The 19,026-nt window shown below is 36.9% G+C and overlaps 1 long non-coding RNA gene across 1 annotated transcript in view; it reads left to right on the forward strand.

Moving 5' to 3' along the window:
* LOC134654604 (uncharacterized) overlaps nt 1-19,026 on the forward strand; it is a 142,670-nt gene that overhangs the window by 67,341 nt on the left and 56,303 nt on the right. The window contains exon 2 of the long non-coding RNA XR_010097343.1: nt 15,292-15,563. This is a non-coding gene — a long non-coding RNA (uncharacterized LOC134654604). The remainder of the gene's footprint in view (nt 1-15,291; nt 15,564-19,026) is intronic.

Below are 19,026 nucleotides of genomic sequence, written 5' to 3' on the forward strand. Positions count from 1 at the left end.
CAGGTAACAGTATGATAGGGTTACCGAATGATAAGGTAACCGAATTGATTGGGTTACCGAATGGATAGGATTAAGCGTAAAGAGGGGTTTTCCGGTCCTTGCCTAAAATACACTTGTTAGTTTTACTTACGTAAGTAGGGACAAAGCTATACTACAGAATGAGAGATAAATATCAAACCCATCTCTTGGGCCTAAGGCCTAAAATACACTTGTAAGTTTTACTTACGTAAGTATAGGGACAAAGCTATTTGTTAGAATGAGATAATGATATTCATATCTCATTCTGTGGTATAGCTGTGTCCCTACTTACGAAAATAAAACTTACAAGTGTATTTTAGGCCTTACATCACGAAACAAGGCACATTAGGTGAGGCCTAATGTAAGTACTGAGTAAATAAATAAGTAAATATTCTTGAAAGCTTGAAAGTAGCGAATAACAGGTGCTAAATGTCGATATAAGTATGTCTTTAACTCATTGATAAGTATCATATTCAAGCCTACTTAGAAATATACAGTATCTTCAGTAGGCATGATACTACATTTTTAAAATACAAATAGAGTAGCAGTGCTCTTCGCCAGAAGCTTAAACTTCAATGAGATAAGATTCCAACTTGTAACACTACGCAGTACTTATAGAACCTTTTCTAAGTTAGTCTAACGCTGTATTTATACTCTTGGCTTCGTGTTTAAGTATTTAGATACATGTCATGTTTAAATTACCATCAAAAAAACAAAAGCCAACCTATGTTTCCCTGTTCACGAGTCGTTAGCGTTGATCGCGATGTTCACAATCTAAAAGGGTATAATGTTTATGGTAGTAAATGTGAAGTTACGTCGTTTTAGTATGGTGTATTTGGGGTGAATGACCGTATGAATTGTGATCGACGCACGCGCATACGGTTGGTAACTTATGGTGGTTATGATTGGGCTAAAATGTATGATGCGGATTTTAATACAATATCAAAAATTAATGCCGCCATCTACTAAAGTAGAAGGTAGTCATAACTCATGAGTATTAAAGAAATGGTTCCTTTTTTAATGTTTACGTCATAACAACGATTCTGTGCAACTTAAATAATACCTACCTAAGGTTATTTTTTTTACTGTTTTTTTTTTCAGTCAGAAAAGCTCTATACTTTGTAATGTACCGCTAAAATTGGATACTCAAAAGTTAACTTCCTCCCCCAAGTCTCAAACTATCTCCGTGTCAAATATCTAAACCGATTAAACGGTTTAAGCGTGAAGAGGCAACATAACAGAGTTTTTTCGCATTCGTAATATTAGTATGGATATTACGATTCCGTTAATACCATTTTGCCATACTGATACCGTTAATCTTAAAAAGCAAGCCTTACTCAGCGGAAATGAAGATTACTCGTTACGAAAGGACTAATACTACCAACTTTATCGATTTCCGTTTTAAAGTACAGTATTTGTACTAATCAATAAATTAAATTGCCAATTAGGAGATTAAGCCAATGGAAATTTTAATTATAAAATGTGATAAAATGTAGCTTGAAAGATTTGATCTGTATTTGATAATTATCTTGGTCTATTTCGACCGCACTTCTCAAAGTTGCGACTTTCAACCCTGTGACCGCCGAAGACGTCAAGTGACACGCGCGTCTACAGCCCAATATAAACCTTCGTGCATTCGGACAAGGTTCATGATGGCGCGCTGCGGACGATAGGCGTGGCGTTCAAAGGCTAGATCTCAAATTTCGCTCCTGTAATGTGTACTTATAAATAAATCAATGTATATAAATTACCGCATTCCGTCTATAAACCAAATATTTTTAGATTTTCTAAAATGCAGCTAATATGGACAGCACAAGCTTTTAACAACTCACGCTTAACCCTCTTAATCTGTTATATTGTTTTCGTGCAACAATTACAATAATTTAAATTTAATTTACAATTCACACGGTTAACAAGGAGCCAACATTTTTGTGGTATCAAATACATATAATTAAGTATTTTCATTTAGTAGTGGAATCCCTTTTTCTACTCAACACTGGATTTAAACCTTTACTGTTCACACTTAAAAGTCCATAACTTTTTAAACAATTGCTCTTTTGCCTTAAAAAGCTTTACACTAAGTGTCAGAAGAACATATAATGCAAGCAAACGCGCACATAATTGTATATCATATTTTTTCTGACATAAGCTCTATATTTGCATAAATATAATTATAGACTGAATTGTTAAGTGTCTAAGTTAGAAGTATGAAGCATTAATCAGAAGTCAGAAGACCATAAATCTATAAGATCGTTCACACTATTCTAGAACAAAAGCTTCTAGTAATAAGTTCTTATATCGTGTGAAACAAAAATACTTGGGATACTAAAACCACCTAAAACTATGAAGCTATTATATGGGGCATTATCTATGAAAAGGGACCTTATTATCGATGGCGCTTACGCCGCACAGCGTCGCGCGGCATTGTATTTATATTGGTGCATCGTTAATAATGGCGTAACCGCCATCGGCAATAAGGTCCCTTTTCATAGATAACGTCACATATAATTCAAGCCATTTGCATTCCCAGCGTCACGGCGCACGCGCACGGTGATTGCGAACATTATGGCTGCCATGGGAAATGGATTGTTTTATTTATACAACCATTTTTATTGGTTTGACCATGGCTTTGAACGGTCAGGGAAGTCAACCAAAAATAATTTGAATCTTGTTTCAATGAGTTTAAGATAGAAAACGCGAAAAAATCATGTGGCTACAAAACGGTTTAATAGTGTGTATGAAAATTAAATTTAATATACAATATATCAATCAAAAATATTGTTTGTGTTAGTTATACTCATACATGGAATCTGTTCGGAAACAGAAGTACATTCCACGACTCTCCTCTTTCCGAACAGACTCTATTTAGTTATTTTTATGACTACTAGAAGTGTTTTTATTGTCAATCTTTTTACACTTAAGTAGGCACCACAAAATATCTTTAATCTTAATGTTTCTAAAAATAAACATACAAATTGAGTACTTTACCAACTTAAACAAGAAAGGGTTTTATTTTTGTCTACTTCGAAAGCAACGACTGTCTGAAAAGTTATTCTGAATTGAAAAACTTCTTCGCTGGCACGAAGCAAACAACAGTCTTAACAAAACATAATTGGGACGTTATCTATGAAAAGGGACCTTATTGTCGATGGCGGTTACGCCATTATTAACGATGCTCCAATATAAATACAATGCCGCGTGACGCTGTGCGGCGTAAGCGCCATCGACAATAACGTCCCTTTTCATAGATAATGCCCCAATTTGAGTTAATGCGGTGTTTGCAGCCTAAACTACAAAACGAAACTAACGTCAATTTTACAAATATAAATAAAACAAGTACATACATGTAACTGAAACTATTGAATGATAACATTATTATCACGAATTTTATGATTGAGATAAATATTTAAGTTTAACGACGCGTTAAAATCCATTAAAATGCAAAAGTCACTGGTGCCAAATAGAATTCCAACCTTCATCAAGAGGTACCTATGTTTAGCAACATTTAGCCATCAAGGCGATATAATAGGTACGCCCTGGCTTATTTAGAGAGAAAGAGAGAGAGAGAGAGAGAATTTTTATCTAACACCAAATAAATTGAGTCACACAGCGTGGTGCTAAAGGGGTCACGACTCAGCATAATGATAAGAGTACCTCCGACCCAATTTTCCTTTAAGCGAACTTCAAGCGCACACCAACGTTTAGCGATATGAAGATGAGAACTAACGACATTACTCAAATGGTTGCCCAATTAATAAAGTTCCCTCAAAACGAAATCAAATCTACAACACCACAAATCAGCGTTCGCCTTTACAATAAAACATCTTGCTTGTTACCAGAAGTTAATCAGTTATGGAGGTAGCCATTCGAATCGGGAACAGATCACTTATAACAAAGTATAACTGTTCAACAATCCGAACAGCGGCAATAATTCATTTTCCATAGCTGGTTTTAGCGTTCTATCACCTATTTTTTTAAATAAGTAAATTTTAACTAACATTTCTCCTTCTCATCTTACCGCTTTCCCGATTGGTTCCTATAGGAACCCAGTACCTATATAGGTTTTTAACTTGTGAAACATTAGAAGCGCTGGTGGCCTAGCGGTAAGGAAACGGAGGTCGCGGGTTCAAACCCCAGCTCGTACCAATGAGTTTTTCGGAACTTATGTACGAAATATCATTTGATATTTACCAGTCGCTTTTCGGTGAAGGAAAACATCGTGAGGAAACTGGACTAATCCCAATAAGGCCTAGTTTCCCCTCTGGGTTGGAAGGTCAGATGGTAGTCGCTTTCGTAAAAACTAGAGCCTACGTCAATTCTTGGGATTAGTTGCCAAGGGGACCCCAGGGTCCCATGAGCCGTGGCAAAATGCCGGGATAACGCGAGGAAGAAGATTAGAACGTACTTTGTCAAACATTAGTAGATACAGGCACGTTTTTACGAAAATCTGATTTTCTAATACCTAAGCCTTTCTGATGTCAAGATGCTTTAACATACTTTAAAAAAATTAGTAAATATCGCATAGTATTTGAATAACTTCAGATAAACATCACATGAGTTTATTTAACCTGCCTCCTTTTCTAGAATCTTAGCATTTTCTTTTTGTTACAGGGATTTTGCAAGACGGCAACAAGCGGCATATAAATGCGAAGATAGGTTAGAGCACTTGCATCTCATTGTCGCGGTCTTCGTGGTACGTCTTCGGGGGGGGAGGAAAACCTAAGTCCATCAGCGGACGTTTTTTGACTCATATAATGTCATTCTCTTGGTGATCTTTCGCGCAAATCCACCGGGGTCTCCAAAGTAGGCTGGGACAGAGAAATATCTTTATAGAATGGACAGAACCCATCCTTTCCGCCCAACGGCCGTGGCAGGTCATTTATCGGGTCGCTGGAGTGAAAACTAATTTGAATAAAATAGTTAAAGGCAACATCTCGACCATTGTTGCTGACCAGCGTACCGCAAGCAATTTTCAAGCCACAGAGCGTGGCCTAAAGTAGAAGATGTAGCGGTACACTGCTACAGAATATAGAGCCGGTACTATGAGTCACTGACAGTGTCAAAACTGACATTTACGCTATCGAGAACGTAATTTACTTTTTATACATCACGTTTGCACAAATATGCGAGTACGAGCGAGATGTATAGAAAGTAAATTACGTTCTCGACGGCGTTTATGTCAGTGCCAAACTGATGGTAGCCGTACTGGCCGCGTAGCCAACGTGCCAATCGCTAACGCTCCATAGCGAACGAAACGCAACTGTCACTGTCACTCTAATATGGAAGAGTGATAAAGAGACACAAAGCGATTCGATGGCGAAGCGCAAACGATTGTCACCTTGGCTAGGCCGCCTTGTATTTAGATTGCGATTGCAACGTTACTGCTACAGATTGGATGCGGGCGTGGCAATTTCTTTGAAAAAATGTGTTATGACAATACATGATAGTGGTTTAGCATGAACACACGCACTTTAGCATGAAGACAGTACCTATCGCTTTAAACTTGAGCCTAATATACGCAAATGTAGAGTACGCACTGGCAAAGACTTAAAATCTCATTAACTTATATCGTCATCTCTTTATGGCAGAAGCCACGGTCTTCACTATTGTATTTCTGTATTTAGGATTTCAAAAATTTTATTATAAATTTTCACAATCTACCTCAATAGAAACATTAAATAGCACACATGGCAGCAAAAGTGACCAAATGTATTGCAACTAGGGTTTGCACGACGGATCCGAAATGCAAGGGAATATCCGCGGATCCGGATCCAGATCCGGATAATTTCATACATTTCGGATCCGGATTGCAAACCCTAATTGCAACATACACCATAGTGATAATGATTTGCGGCAGATTTCCGATTTAAAAATTTAATTTAAAAAAACTATTATATAGGTAAGTATAAACTAACTCAATTTTATTTAAAGGAGATGAATAAGGATTTCGTCATTTTACACTCTAATTGTTGACACATTTCTCCTTTTTAAAGTAAATTATAAAAAGGTAGCCTAGCGGTAAGAGGAAGGAAAACACCGTGAGGAAACCGGACTAATCCCAATACGGCCTAGTATCCCTTATGGGTTGGAACTTGGAAGGTCAGATGGCAGTCGCTTCTATAAAAACTAGTGTTTGAATTAGCTTCCTGAATTTATTGCCAAAGCGAACCCCAGGCTCCCATGAGCCTGATGCGTGATAATATTGCGTGATAACGTCATAAGAAAACATTGATGAACAATTGCATACTTTTATACGTTACCATGGAGATCTGTCCACAACGTTACCATGGAGATCTGTCCACAACGTGACACTTTTTCGTGCATGCTACCGGTGTTCATCGATTTATAAGACGTTAATATCACGTCAAAAAGCCGGGACAACGCTAAGGATGTATGTACCAACTGTACCCAGACTGTACCAACCAACACTACATGTAATATCTATAGTGTGTCAAAGGTCTGTTTGATTTCAAACATAGACAAAGAGAATCATACTATCTTTGTCTAACACTAGTACTAGCACCCAAAAGATGAGTATAGTTTTTTTTGTTCCTATTTACTGAGAAGATTTGGTTGACCCAGTATATAATTATTTATTCACATTCCGCAAGAATTCCGAAAAGCTCAAAAGCAGATATTCCCAGAACATGAAAGGCCTGTATATTCAAAGCACTGCTTTCACCATTTCGTATTGAATGCGAGCTGGGAGGCATTTAATTGTGTTCGGCCCGTTGTGCCCTAAGGAGCGCGCAGTGTCACGCTCTTGCGAAGCTCTGCCCTGTTTAACAAATTATGGGGGATCTTTACTGTATATGAAGAAATAGCATTGTCCAAGATTTATAAATAAACTGGCCAGAAAAACAAACTGGCTTCACCCGCGAAAACTTGCTTCTGCCCGCGTTTGCGTGGAATTATTATAATGATTGATAAAAACTACCCTTTGTCATAGAGAAATATAGTAAGACAAGAGTGCTCACTCCATACAGTCTTATGCTGTTGAGATAAGACTTTCCGGTCGGTACCACATCTATTGTCAAGTAGCAGTACTGATAGTTCCGCTACTCGATACTAGATGCTAATAGTCTTTTTGGTACTAAAACTGATGTATGGAGTGAGCACTCAATGTATTTTTTTCTCTCTATGCCTTTGTGCTTTCCCGGGCGTCAAGCGTCTTTCCATGACAAATTTCATCCAAATCGGTTCAGCAGTTTAAGCGTGAAGAGGTAACGGCAAGACAGAGTCCACTGCAGCCCACACTCCTACGACTTACATCTCACGAGATGAAATCCCGTTTATGTCTTTTGTCTGTAGAGATCCCCTAAATAACAAAACGAAAATATTTGTCTATAAATATAGGTTCTATATATTTGGTAATCTGCCCCTACTCATATAATAACAACCGTAAGAGATATTTAAAAATCAGTTAGAAAGATGGTAATAAAGAAAATAAATAAAGATTTTTCAAACGCTAAAACGTTTTTATACCTAGATATTTGAGCAGTAATATCACTTATATTTAAATGAGCCTACAACGTACGCTGTGACGTCATATACCTATAATTATTGCACAATAATTATCCACTGCAAAAATATCATGCCTCTGCATAGTATGCATGGCATTTGCAATGACGAAGTATGGCAATACCATCATCATACCATTAATGCCAAAGTTCTATGAACATATGATGTTCATAATGACACTCCTTCACTTTCTGTTCAAATCGGTGCAAAGTTAGCTGAGACGGGTTATATCAAAAGGAAACTAGGATATATGATTGCGATATAATATTGCGATTTAGATAGCAGTATTAGTCAGCTATATTGAGTGTTTTTTTTTTCCAATGACTAGAAATAAAGGCTTTTTTATTTTTTATTTATATTGAGTATGTAGCCATAGTTAGCTAGTGATCTATCTCTGGGTTGACAGAGAAATCTAGCGACGTTAACTGTCGTATTCGAACTTCAAGATATTCACAAGAGACGACACGTACTAGATCCATTCTAGATACGTTATAGTTTAGATTTCTACTAGTTCTCTTTTGCAGCTCAATTCGGGCAACCAATGTCACTTTTACGTTAGATAGAGTTAGATATCTATTAGATGTGAATTGGATCTCTAAGTCATATCTTGTGGAAATCGTTCAAGAGTATCTCCAGAATCGCGGAAATGTCAAATTTGACAGGTTAGATCCTAAAAATATCGTTATCGTATCTTGGTGATGTCTAAAAGATATCTTATAGATATCTATTTCAAAATCCGAATCGGGCCCTAACTGCGCGGGAGGGCCGTGGATCAAACGTGGATATAACCCAATTTAATGCAGCCTTATATACGTCCCATAGCTCGGCACAGGCGGCCTAGCCAAGGTGACGATCGCTTGCGCTTTGCCATCGAATCGCTTTGTGTCTCTATCACTCTTCCATATTAGTGTAACAGTGAGAGTTGCGTTTCATTCGCTACGTAGCGTTAGCGATTGGCATGTTGTCTACGGGGACTGGGCTACTTTCATATGCAAGAAAATAAGCCTATCATACGTCGGTCTGCTATTTGCGTGTATAATCAGGGGGCCTAGCCAAGATGATAATCGTTTGCGCCGTAGCAGACGAAACGCCTCTCTCTCTATCGCACTAACATGGAATGATAGAGATATTAGCGTTTCGTTCGCTGCGACGCAAGCGATTGGCATCTTGGCGAGGTCCCCAGCCGGCCTAGCCAAGGTTACAATGGGTATCGCTTCGACAACGAAACGCCTTGTGTCTTTCTATCACTCTTTCATATATTAGTGCGACAGTAACAGTTGCCTTTCGATCACTACGGAGCGTAAGCAATTGGCATGTTGGATATTACGCGGCCATAACCGCTAGTCATCACATCGCCATAAAAACACCGCGTTAATAATATAATAAAGCGCCATGTGTCCGGAAGCGAGGGGGGAAGTGACGTCACGGGCCGCCGCCCGCGCACCTGTCATAACGGTTGCGTAACGCCTGGTAAGGACGAGGAAGTTTCCCACGACAGGACTTCATGCATTATGTATGACGGACTCTGCTTGCGAATAACCATTCACGTATATATATCTCAGGACTGGCCTTAAGATCGGTTTTCCTAGGATAGCGGTGCCGTCATATAGCGGCCGTCTCCATACTAAATAATACGGCTAAATATGGATGTCGTAGTATTTGTATGGAGACGGCCGCTATATGACGGCACCGCTTTCGTAGGAAACCAAAGCTTTACAGGCAATAAGAATGGGGCATGAATGGGTCCAGTACAACGGTGTGACACCGCTACAACGCGATTGGTTGATGAGTTCGCATCACGCGCGCGCGGCCGCGCGCGATTGGTCGCAACTAGTTGCGTTAGACTGCACGATTGGCTCGAATTCGTGAGTGAGACCGCTGAACTATTACCATTTTTAATGCACGTAAGGCCAGTCCTGAGATATAAGTCAATGCGAATAACCCTCTAACAATCTTGTATATAGGAACTATCACCCCCCATTTTACCCCGTCAAGGAATGATTAGGGTAGAACTTTCTATATGATAAAACTGCAACTGTATTGCGTTGAAATCAGTCAAGTATCAAATCAATATCATATTCACGAATACGCGCTGAGCCTTTTTGGTTCTGTTGCTTGAATTACTTAAGTACCTATTTAACCGTGACCACTCTATCTTTGCACAAACTTGGCAGTAAGAATGTATAGGTACATATCCCAATAAACTCTGTACTTAACTTAGCACTTGGCATGAAAACTTAGTGTGGTCCATGTTTGAATATTAACTTTAAGAGGAAGACATAAAGTAGTACATACCCACATACATACACATGTAACCAGAAAAGTTTTGTTAAATTAGAATGTGTTTCTGATTCGCAGATCAAATTCATTCTGCCTAAGACAACCGTTTTTTTGTAAGCTGTAGGATACGTAAATTTATCACGAGCAAATTATGTATATGTCACCGTAAAATTGTAAACACTCGTCATATTATAATCTCGCTAGTTACATTATAAACTGACGGTAGGGAGATTATAATCTAACCTAACCTAACCTACGTTAGATTATAAACTAACGGGTTCACAATCTTACGGTGTCATATACATACCTACCACTTTAATTAAATACATCTTGACCCGAAAAGTCACGAGATCGACTAATGCTAAATAACGTTAAATTAATTAATAATGTAAAGCAGCAATAAATTATATACCTCCTAGTGGTCATTTATTATAATTATTATTCACTGTTGCATATGCATTAATAGATTAACAGGTTTAAACTCAAAACTTTATTGATTACCATGTTTTAGCTGTAAATGAGACATCAGTTTAGTTCCGCACATTTGTTTTATTGCGATAAATTGGGTTTTAGATACGGTATCAAGATAATAGCCTATTTCTGATTAGTTTTGGTACTTAGTAGGTACTCGAATCTTTTGAAAAACTCGTCTCGTTTTTACAAGACATTCAAATGTTTTAAATCCCTAGGCGAGTAATTTACAGAGTCTTTTTTAAGCTCAACTCAGAAGGAATTTCGTTGGTTTGAAAAAGCAATAAACGAAAATAAATACTTTATGTAGTTTATGAAGGGCTTTAGGTAATTATACAGAAATGGAATGTACAGTCGACGTCAAAAATATGTTTTCGTTTTTCGCCTTAGCAAAGGAGTATAATGTAAAAGTGTAAACATATCTTTGACGTCGACTGTACATTGTAATGCACATTGAGCCTTATGAGGTTAAGCCACAGTAAAGTGGAACAAAATCCCATAGCATTATTTATCACTGCTTTTATCCCACAATTATCAATCTGCAAACTTTAGCAAGGCCGATAATAAAATTGTCGGAGCCTCCTTATCGACTGTAGGCCTAGCACACGATTGGCGCGACAGTATCTCGCGGCGAGATAGACTACCCATCTTTTTCTAAATTTGCTAATAAAAGAAGGACGGGTAGTTTATCTCGCCGTGAGATACTGTCGAGCCAATCATACTACATTCCAAGAACGTTAACACTTAGATCGCGTGTGCAAAACTCTCAGCTATATAACGAGTAACGAATTGTTAATTCTGGGTATTAATTCCCTTCCAGTCTAGAACGTAGTAAAGTGTACAGACTTTTTGGGTGCTTACACCTTTTTTATTTTGGAAGATATCTTGAACCAAACGCCGTGACTTATCGGATTGTCTATGCGCATGTAAGCTCGTATTACTTTTGGATGCGTACGCGCAAGAGAATTAAGTGTTTAGGTAAACCAGATTAGCGTGATCGTTATCTCTGAAATATTATATATTTTTACAAGTTACAAGCTTTTATTTAACTTGCAATGTACCTACATACATATGTATGCATATATGTTTATGTTTGTACGGGTCAAATCTTGCAAGTTAAATTCCTACTTCCCGACCTCCAATGAAGCTGAAAATTTGCATACATACCTATGTAAGTCGGGTGACAATGCAATATTATGGTATCATTGAGCTGATCTGATGATGGAGACAGGAAGTGGCCATAACTCTGTGATAAAACAAGGCAACCTAACTGTGTTTGGGGTTTTTAGAATTGTTTCGATGAGTATTAGTTGCCTGTGAAAAGAAAAGTACGGTCAGCGATAAAAGCTTGTACCAAAAATGAAATTTTTGCCAAAATCTTATTCCATGTTGTGTGCCCGTTTGCCAGATGGCAGGTCTATCTCCTAATCTAATCTTCTGTATTGGCCTTTATGCTCCTATTAGGTAGCTGATACCAGTTTCCAGATCACTTATTCTTATCTAACTAATAGCCACTAATGTTCATTCCTCCAATCGTTCTACATATACAACAAACTTGCGCCAATATTTTACAACACTTAATTAAATTATAGCTAACTAAACTAATACGTATTATACATGACATGTAAATTTATACGATACTATGCATGTTACTACGGCATGAGATATAAAATGCTAATTTTGATGTTGGTCGTCGTTGAATCTAGCTGTTCGCATAGTAGGTCAGTCGGTTTAAAAATAAGTTTGCTAAAATATTCATATTTTATGGTTATTGTTGGTACATAATTTACAGTTTTGTCATATTGGTAGGTTATTAGACTCGTGCGCATATGTCGCGATTTTGATATAGCAGTATATATACGAGTAAAGAACGACATTAAAGACTGCTTTCGTTAGACCGATCGGGATCGGCAGAGGCGACCGATACTTCGTTTTCTATGGCGAGTGATAGGTGAAGACGTGATTTTTTCTCTAGAAAACGAAATGTCGCAAGTATTGGCCCGAAAACGGCCCGTTTTACCGTGTCACTCTTAGGATATGTTTAATTGCATGAATTCTATAGTAATTTAAATTGTATTTTTTTTAATGCATGTTAATTATAAGATGTAATTTTTTTTTAAAGATGTGTTTGTTGCCGGTCCCATATTGGGGTACCCTCCTCCAATTGAGGGGGGATTTAAATCTTCTCGGGGCAGAGGTGTAGGGTTGGAGCCGGTTAGCTTTATTTGACGTTCATAAGCGCATTGTAATTATGCCTACTTGAATAAACTATCTTTTTATCTTATCTTTTACCTACTAAAAAGTCTACAAGCAAGGCGAGATACCTTCGACTGTTTTGCAGATAAATCACAACCCACCCGCGTGCTCAACTGCTAGTTAATAAACAAAAACATACCTTTTTCTAATGTCTCCAGCGAAAATATATCTGAAATTAAAAATAATTTATATTATGACATTCGTGTAAAAAATTATACTCACAAAATATTGATCTAATAATTGCAAAACAAAAACAAATTCGTATGTTTAGATGAGAAGAATCGATTCTGACAATAAAAGTCTTAATTGGATAAAGATACGAGTATATACCTACCTTATATTATAGACATACTAGCTTTTGCCCGCGACTTCGTCCGCGTGGTGTTAGTAATTTGGGTAGCTTATTTTTGATCCAATCTGCTTTTTATCGATTCCCCGTACAGACTTCCACCCCCCTTTTCACCCCCTTAAAGGATGACTTCTGGGATAAAAACTACCATAGGGACCTTCCCGGGACTCAAACTATCTCTATACCAAATTTCAAGTAAATCAGTTCAGCGGTTTAACCGTGAAGAGGTAATAGACAGACAGACAGACACACTTTCGCATTTATAATATAACTAGCGATCCGCCCCGGCTTCGCACGGGTTAACAAATTATACATAAACCTTCCTCCTGAATCACTCTATCTAGCATCAAAATCCGTTGCGTAGTTTTAAAGATCTAAGCATACAAACAGACAGACAGACAGACAGCGGGAAGCGACTTTGTTTTATACTATGTAGTGATTTATATTACGAATACACATTGGCACAATTACGTTTTGTGACTTCTGGTCGTTAAATGGGTAAAACGAAATTAAGGAGCAGTGAAACCAAGGCTTATCCGAAGGACATCTCGAATATTTGTCTAATTCTAATATAGGGTGCTTCCTGTAACAGGAGCAATAAATTAAACTGTAGGCTGTACTCCTCAAACTGACCAACATTTGTTCAGGAACTTTTGAAAATAACTCATGTTTTGATTTTTATTACACTTTAAAGTTTATTCTAAGACGTAATGTATTGCAAATTTTGTTATGTTTAAAGCGTGACAACTTGACAAGCAACGTCAAACACACTGATGTCAGCGTACATTGAAGGCAATATTTATTTTGTATAAAAAAGAGGAAGTCTAAAGGATTCATAATTTTCAAAAGTTGCTGAACAAATGTTGGTCAGTTTGAGGAGTACAGCCTTTAGTTTAATTTATTGCTCCTGTTATAGGAAGCACCCTGTATAATTGTAACATTTGTATGGAAAGTCAAGCGCATTTGCCTCGAAATTGGCCTACACAGTGAGAGCAACGTCAATTCGAAACCTATGTAAACAGAGCCTGATTTTAGGTTAGTATGTTTACGCACTTTACATAGTAAACGCATAAAAGCAAATGTTATCTTAGGAATGGCTGTAGGAACCTTTATCCTCAACTATGGAATAGTTTAAACATATTATTACCTAGGGTTCCTAGACCCTTCGCACAAGACTAAAAAAAATAGGTGAGCGGCCGTAGGGTACCTACCGTCACACAAAGCCTATGAAAACTGATCGTATCGATTTCAACAAACCAAAAAAAAATTAAGCTTTATGCGCATGAAACGATGCATTCTGTGACTATATCTAGTACCGTAAAATGGGGTGAGTAGGGTCAAAACTGAAATTCAAACCTCGACAACATTTTATTTTTACATATGAAAACTGAATGGTGTATATAATAAGTGTTCCGGACGTTTGTATTTTAGTTTTTATTTTATTTTGGGTAGTTCCATTTCATAACTTTATAAGAGGAAAACCCACCTCACCCCGTAGTGCCTCGTATTTAGGGTGAGAGGAGTTTTCATACAAAGGTGATTTTGGAAGATTGTTGGATCGATTTTTTTTATTATGCGTATTACTATAGCTCCATTTTAAATTGGAATACATTATTCTTGTAGCAGTAGCCTTAAAATCCTTTCTCACCCCCCTCTCAAACCTTCTCGTCCCGCGAAACCTACTCGCCCCGTTTTACGGTATATCGAATACTGCACAACAAACCGATATCTAAAGCAGCTTAAGATTGTCGAATGTGTATGTAAATCGTATAAGATATGCTTTTGAATAGCTATGTACAAATAAATTCTGACGATGACTGCTGACATTTGACCTCAGATATACACACTTATTTTCGTATCATAACTTAAAGTAAGCTTATTATAGCATACCCTTATTTTCTGATGCCTCATAATATGGTGTTATGTTAAAATGTGTTGTTACATTGTCATTAATAAATAATTAGCCGAACTCATTGAATTATTCAAAAAATACTGCCATTAAGTTTAATCAATATCTTAAAAATAAAGGTACTGTGGAATATACCTATAATTCTAAAAGTCACGGATAACCTAACGTTATAATATGTATTAATGATTGTATTTTTATAATGTAGTTTGTAATCGACAAATTATTAAAAACAATGCTGCTTGAATATCCACGTTAATTTAAAAGATTCGCCACATCATGCATGAATACTTCGTGTCCACACTTTATTATGCCAACAATGGGCTTTTTCTAAAATAAATATCGAAAACCCGATTCTTTCAAATCTGGACATTAAATTCTTGGGCTCATTCTACTCAGAATCAACAGCACTCTCCATCCTACCATTAAAAAAGCGGCCAAGTGCGAGTCGGACTCGCCCATGAAGGGTTCCGTATTTAGGCGATTTAAGACGTATAAAAAAAAACTACTTACTAGATCTCGTTCAAACCAATTTTCGGTGGAAGTTTACATGGTAATGTACATCATATATTTTTTTTAGTTTTATCATTCTCTTATTTTAGAAGTTACAGGGGGGGGGGACACATTTTACCACTTTGGAAGTGTCTCTCACGCAAACTATTCAGTTTAGAAAAAAATGATATTAGAAACCTCAATATCATTTTTGAAGACCTATCCATAGATACCCCACACGTATGGGTTTGATGAAAAAAAAATTTTTGAGTTTCAGTTCGAAGTATGGGGAACCCCAAAAATTTATTGTTTTTTTTCTATTTTTGTGTGAAAATCTTAATGCGGTTCACAGAATACATCTACTTACCAAGTTTCAACAGTATAGTTCTTATAGTTTCGGAGAAAAGTGGCTGTGACATACGGACGGACAGACAGACGGACAGACGGACAGACGGACAGACAGACAGACATGACGAATCTATAAGGGTTCCGTTTTTTGCCATTTGGCTACGGAACCCTAAAAACCGGGCAAGTGCGAGTCGGACTCGCGCACGGAGGGTTCCGCACCATCAACAAAAAATAGAGCAAAACAAGCAAAAAAACGGTCACCCATCCAAGTACTGACCCCGCCCGACGTTGCTTAACTTCGGTCAAAAATCACGTTTGTTGTATGGGAGCCCCACTTAAATCTTTATTTTATTCTGTTTTTAGTATTTGTTGTTATAGCGGCAACAGAAATACATCATCTGTGAAAATTTCAACTGTCTATCTATCACGGTTCGTGAGATACAGCCTGGTGACAGACGGACGGACGGACGGACGGACGGACAGCGAAGTCTTAGTAATAGGGTCCCGTTTTTACCCTTTGGGTAAGGAACCCTAAAAAAGATGTCCCAAAATGTCCATTCCATTACGTCACGTTTTTAGTATGAGAAAAATTTTCACTTGTATGTAACGTGACGTAGTGGAATGTACAATTTTCATACAAAATTTTGGGACAATTTTTTTTATCATCAGGATTGAATATGCTAGTGATTCTGAGTTGAAAGAACCCAAAAACACCAGGATCTGGGAGAATCGGGTTTTCAATATTTATTTTAGAAAACGCCCCAATACGTCTGCGTTAAGCGTCACCCTGAATACGTCTGCAGATCGCAAATAGATCTATTCGGAAAGAGAAGAGTCGTGGAATGTATTGAGCCCCATACATTATACGACTCTTCTCTTTCCGCACAGACTCTAAATTTAAATGACTTATCGAAATGACCCATCAAACTGCCCATCAAGGGTTGTGTAGATACAAATCGCAGTGTGGTAAGGTAAGGTACTAAAATGCCATTTTAAATGAAACGTCGCTCGTAAACGGTGACTACTTGTTTACGCAAATGTTATCAATATGTGTTAGTTAACGGTGCATCTACAATGTTGTAAAGGTTTTACTGTTAGTTTTATTACTTTTGTAATTTGAAAACTAATTTGAAAATGTTAAAAGACGCATTTTAGTATTAAGACGATAGAAGTGTTTGTGACAATAACTGGGAAAAAAATATGATGGCGCTTTTCGAAAAATGTATTTTTGATAGAAAATTTTAAATCAGCTAGCTCCTACTGGCGATTAGGCCGGCGGCGTAGTGGTCATATAACTAACCTCCCTCCCTTTTAAAACTACGCAATTTCCTCCCCCCCTTTATTTTTATAGTTCTAACGTTTACCCCCCTTTCAGCTTAGGTGGTACTCCTCTCGACAAAAAGTATTGCGTATCATCATCCACGCTATTTATGGAGTACCTAAACTGAATCTTTAATTTCACCTGATATTATATTGAGTCATGTTTATATCATTAAGTAAAAATTATCTCAACATATACACTTTCACTTATCAATATCTTGGAGAATAAAAATAAAACATTTTTTCCAGAAGACGCAATTAAAATATGATTTAATCAAAAAAACATTAACATCCAAATGCAGGTCACTAAAATAAATAAAACCATCAAAACCGTAAAATTTCACACCATAATTTTAACCGTATATCGATTACGAATTTTATTAAAGATCAATAACACTTCACGACTTCATTACAAAGTAAAGGAACGTGTTAATATTATTTATGTTTATGAGTTTTCGTGGTAATGAGAATACATCCATAACTATGCAATACTAACAGCATGCATGCTGATACCTCGACATTTATGATGAGATTTATTTAAACACATGTTGCAATGTGCTACATTGGCATATTTAGATCGTATTTCTAACACTCTTTTTCGAGTCTGATAGAATATTCGACCAACTACCGGGCACTTTCTTTTTTTAGAAAAAAAGGAAAAGCAATAAGTACTTATGTTCATAAATCAAACTGATTTCGCAATGGCAGCTACAGCTACAGAGACAGGCAAACGGGTACATCATCATAAAATAAATAAGATATTTACGAGTATCGTCTTCTTGCGATAAGCCGACAACCTACGACCTTTGGCTTAGTCACAGATACGATGATCTTTGTACAATCTATGCTGAAATTATCATAAATGTTTTTTTCTAATTTTGTAGGTGATTTGTGTATAAATCCATGACATACGTATTTTAGACTACTTATCACGTTTGAAACTTGAAACAAACTAATATAAACTGTAACTGCCAGACTCTGCACCACTCAGTTACGAGTACAAATAGGTACCTAATATCAGAAAACCACGAAAACCGGGATTGCGAATCCGGAAAATGGTATATTTGAATGCGCCAGAATGACACTTGGTCTACACAACGTGCCTGCTTGTGGGTTTGCCATTACGTCACATGCGTGGTATGAGAGATGGTAATCACGTTCTTGTGACAAAACGTGACTGTCCCGCCGTTACTAGGATTCTAGGTTTCATTCCGGTGCGTATAATATAAGCTGTTTAACAGAAATAGGTAACAACAACCTGTAATATATGTGCATATGTAGCAAACTGCTATTATGCAGTCCTCGAGTAGATACTTTACTGTTTTGATTATGATTTAGCATGAATGTGAGGCATTAACCGTTTGGAGCACGTAAGAGTAGATTTCTCTTATTTTGATCTGTTTTGGTGTAGGGGACTAAATTTTGTATGTTTAGTGTTTTCGTCGAAAATGCAAAGTCCAGAGAGTTATCCGTACTATTTCGCTGGGTGAGAATACGTTTGTGCTATACGCCACTTACATTGGTTTACAGGAGAGCGAAAAGAAGCAAAAAAATATATATTTCTCGAAAAGTTTTACATTTAGGAAATATTGAACTTATTTATCTTTTAGGCACATATATTTACTATTTATGGTACTATACAAATATTGTGAATATAGTGGTAATCATGAAATAAAAGCACTTTTATTATTGCCATATCCGTTTTTGATGAGTAAATGTTAAACGTACCTACAATGTATGATATGACACAAAAGTTTTTGATATGTCACACTTTTGTGATAATTTTCTGTTAACAGAGTGTAATTATCCTATAGAAAAATGCGGATATAGCACAACATTTTTGAAAAATATGTTTTTCCAAAAACCGATTGGTGTCAATTATAGCATATTTTTTGTTATTTTAGAAATAATTAAAAAACGATTTTGCTTAAAAATGGATATGGCACAAACGTATTCTCAGCCGGCGATTTGTGTCTACAACTAGGTATTTAAAACAAACCTATACGTTTAAGGAATTTCTAAACATATTTCCTTAAAAGAAGGTGAACAAATGTATCTTTATATG

Source organism: Cydia amplana, chromosome 15 (assembly GCF_948474715.1).
Source record: "Cydia amplana chromosome 15, ilCydAmpl1.1, whole genome shotgun sequence".
In the NCBI taxonomy this organism is placed as follows: Eukaryota; Metazoa; Arthropoda; class Insecta; order Lepidoptera; family Tortricidae; genus Cydia; species Cydia amplana.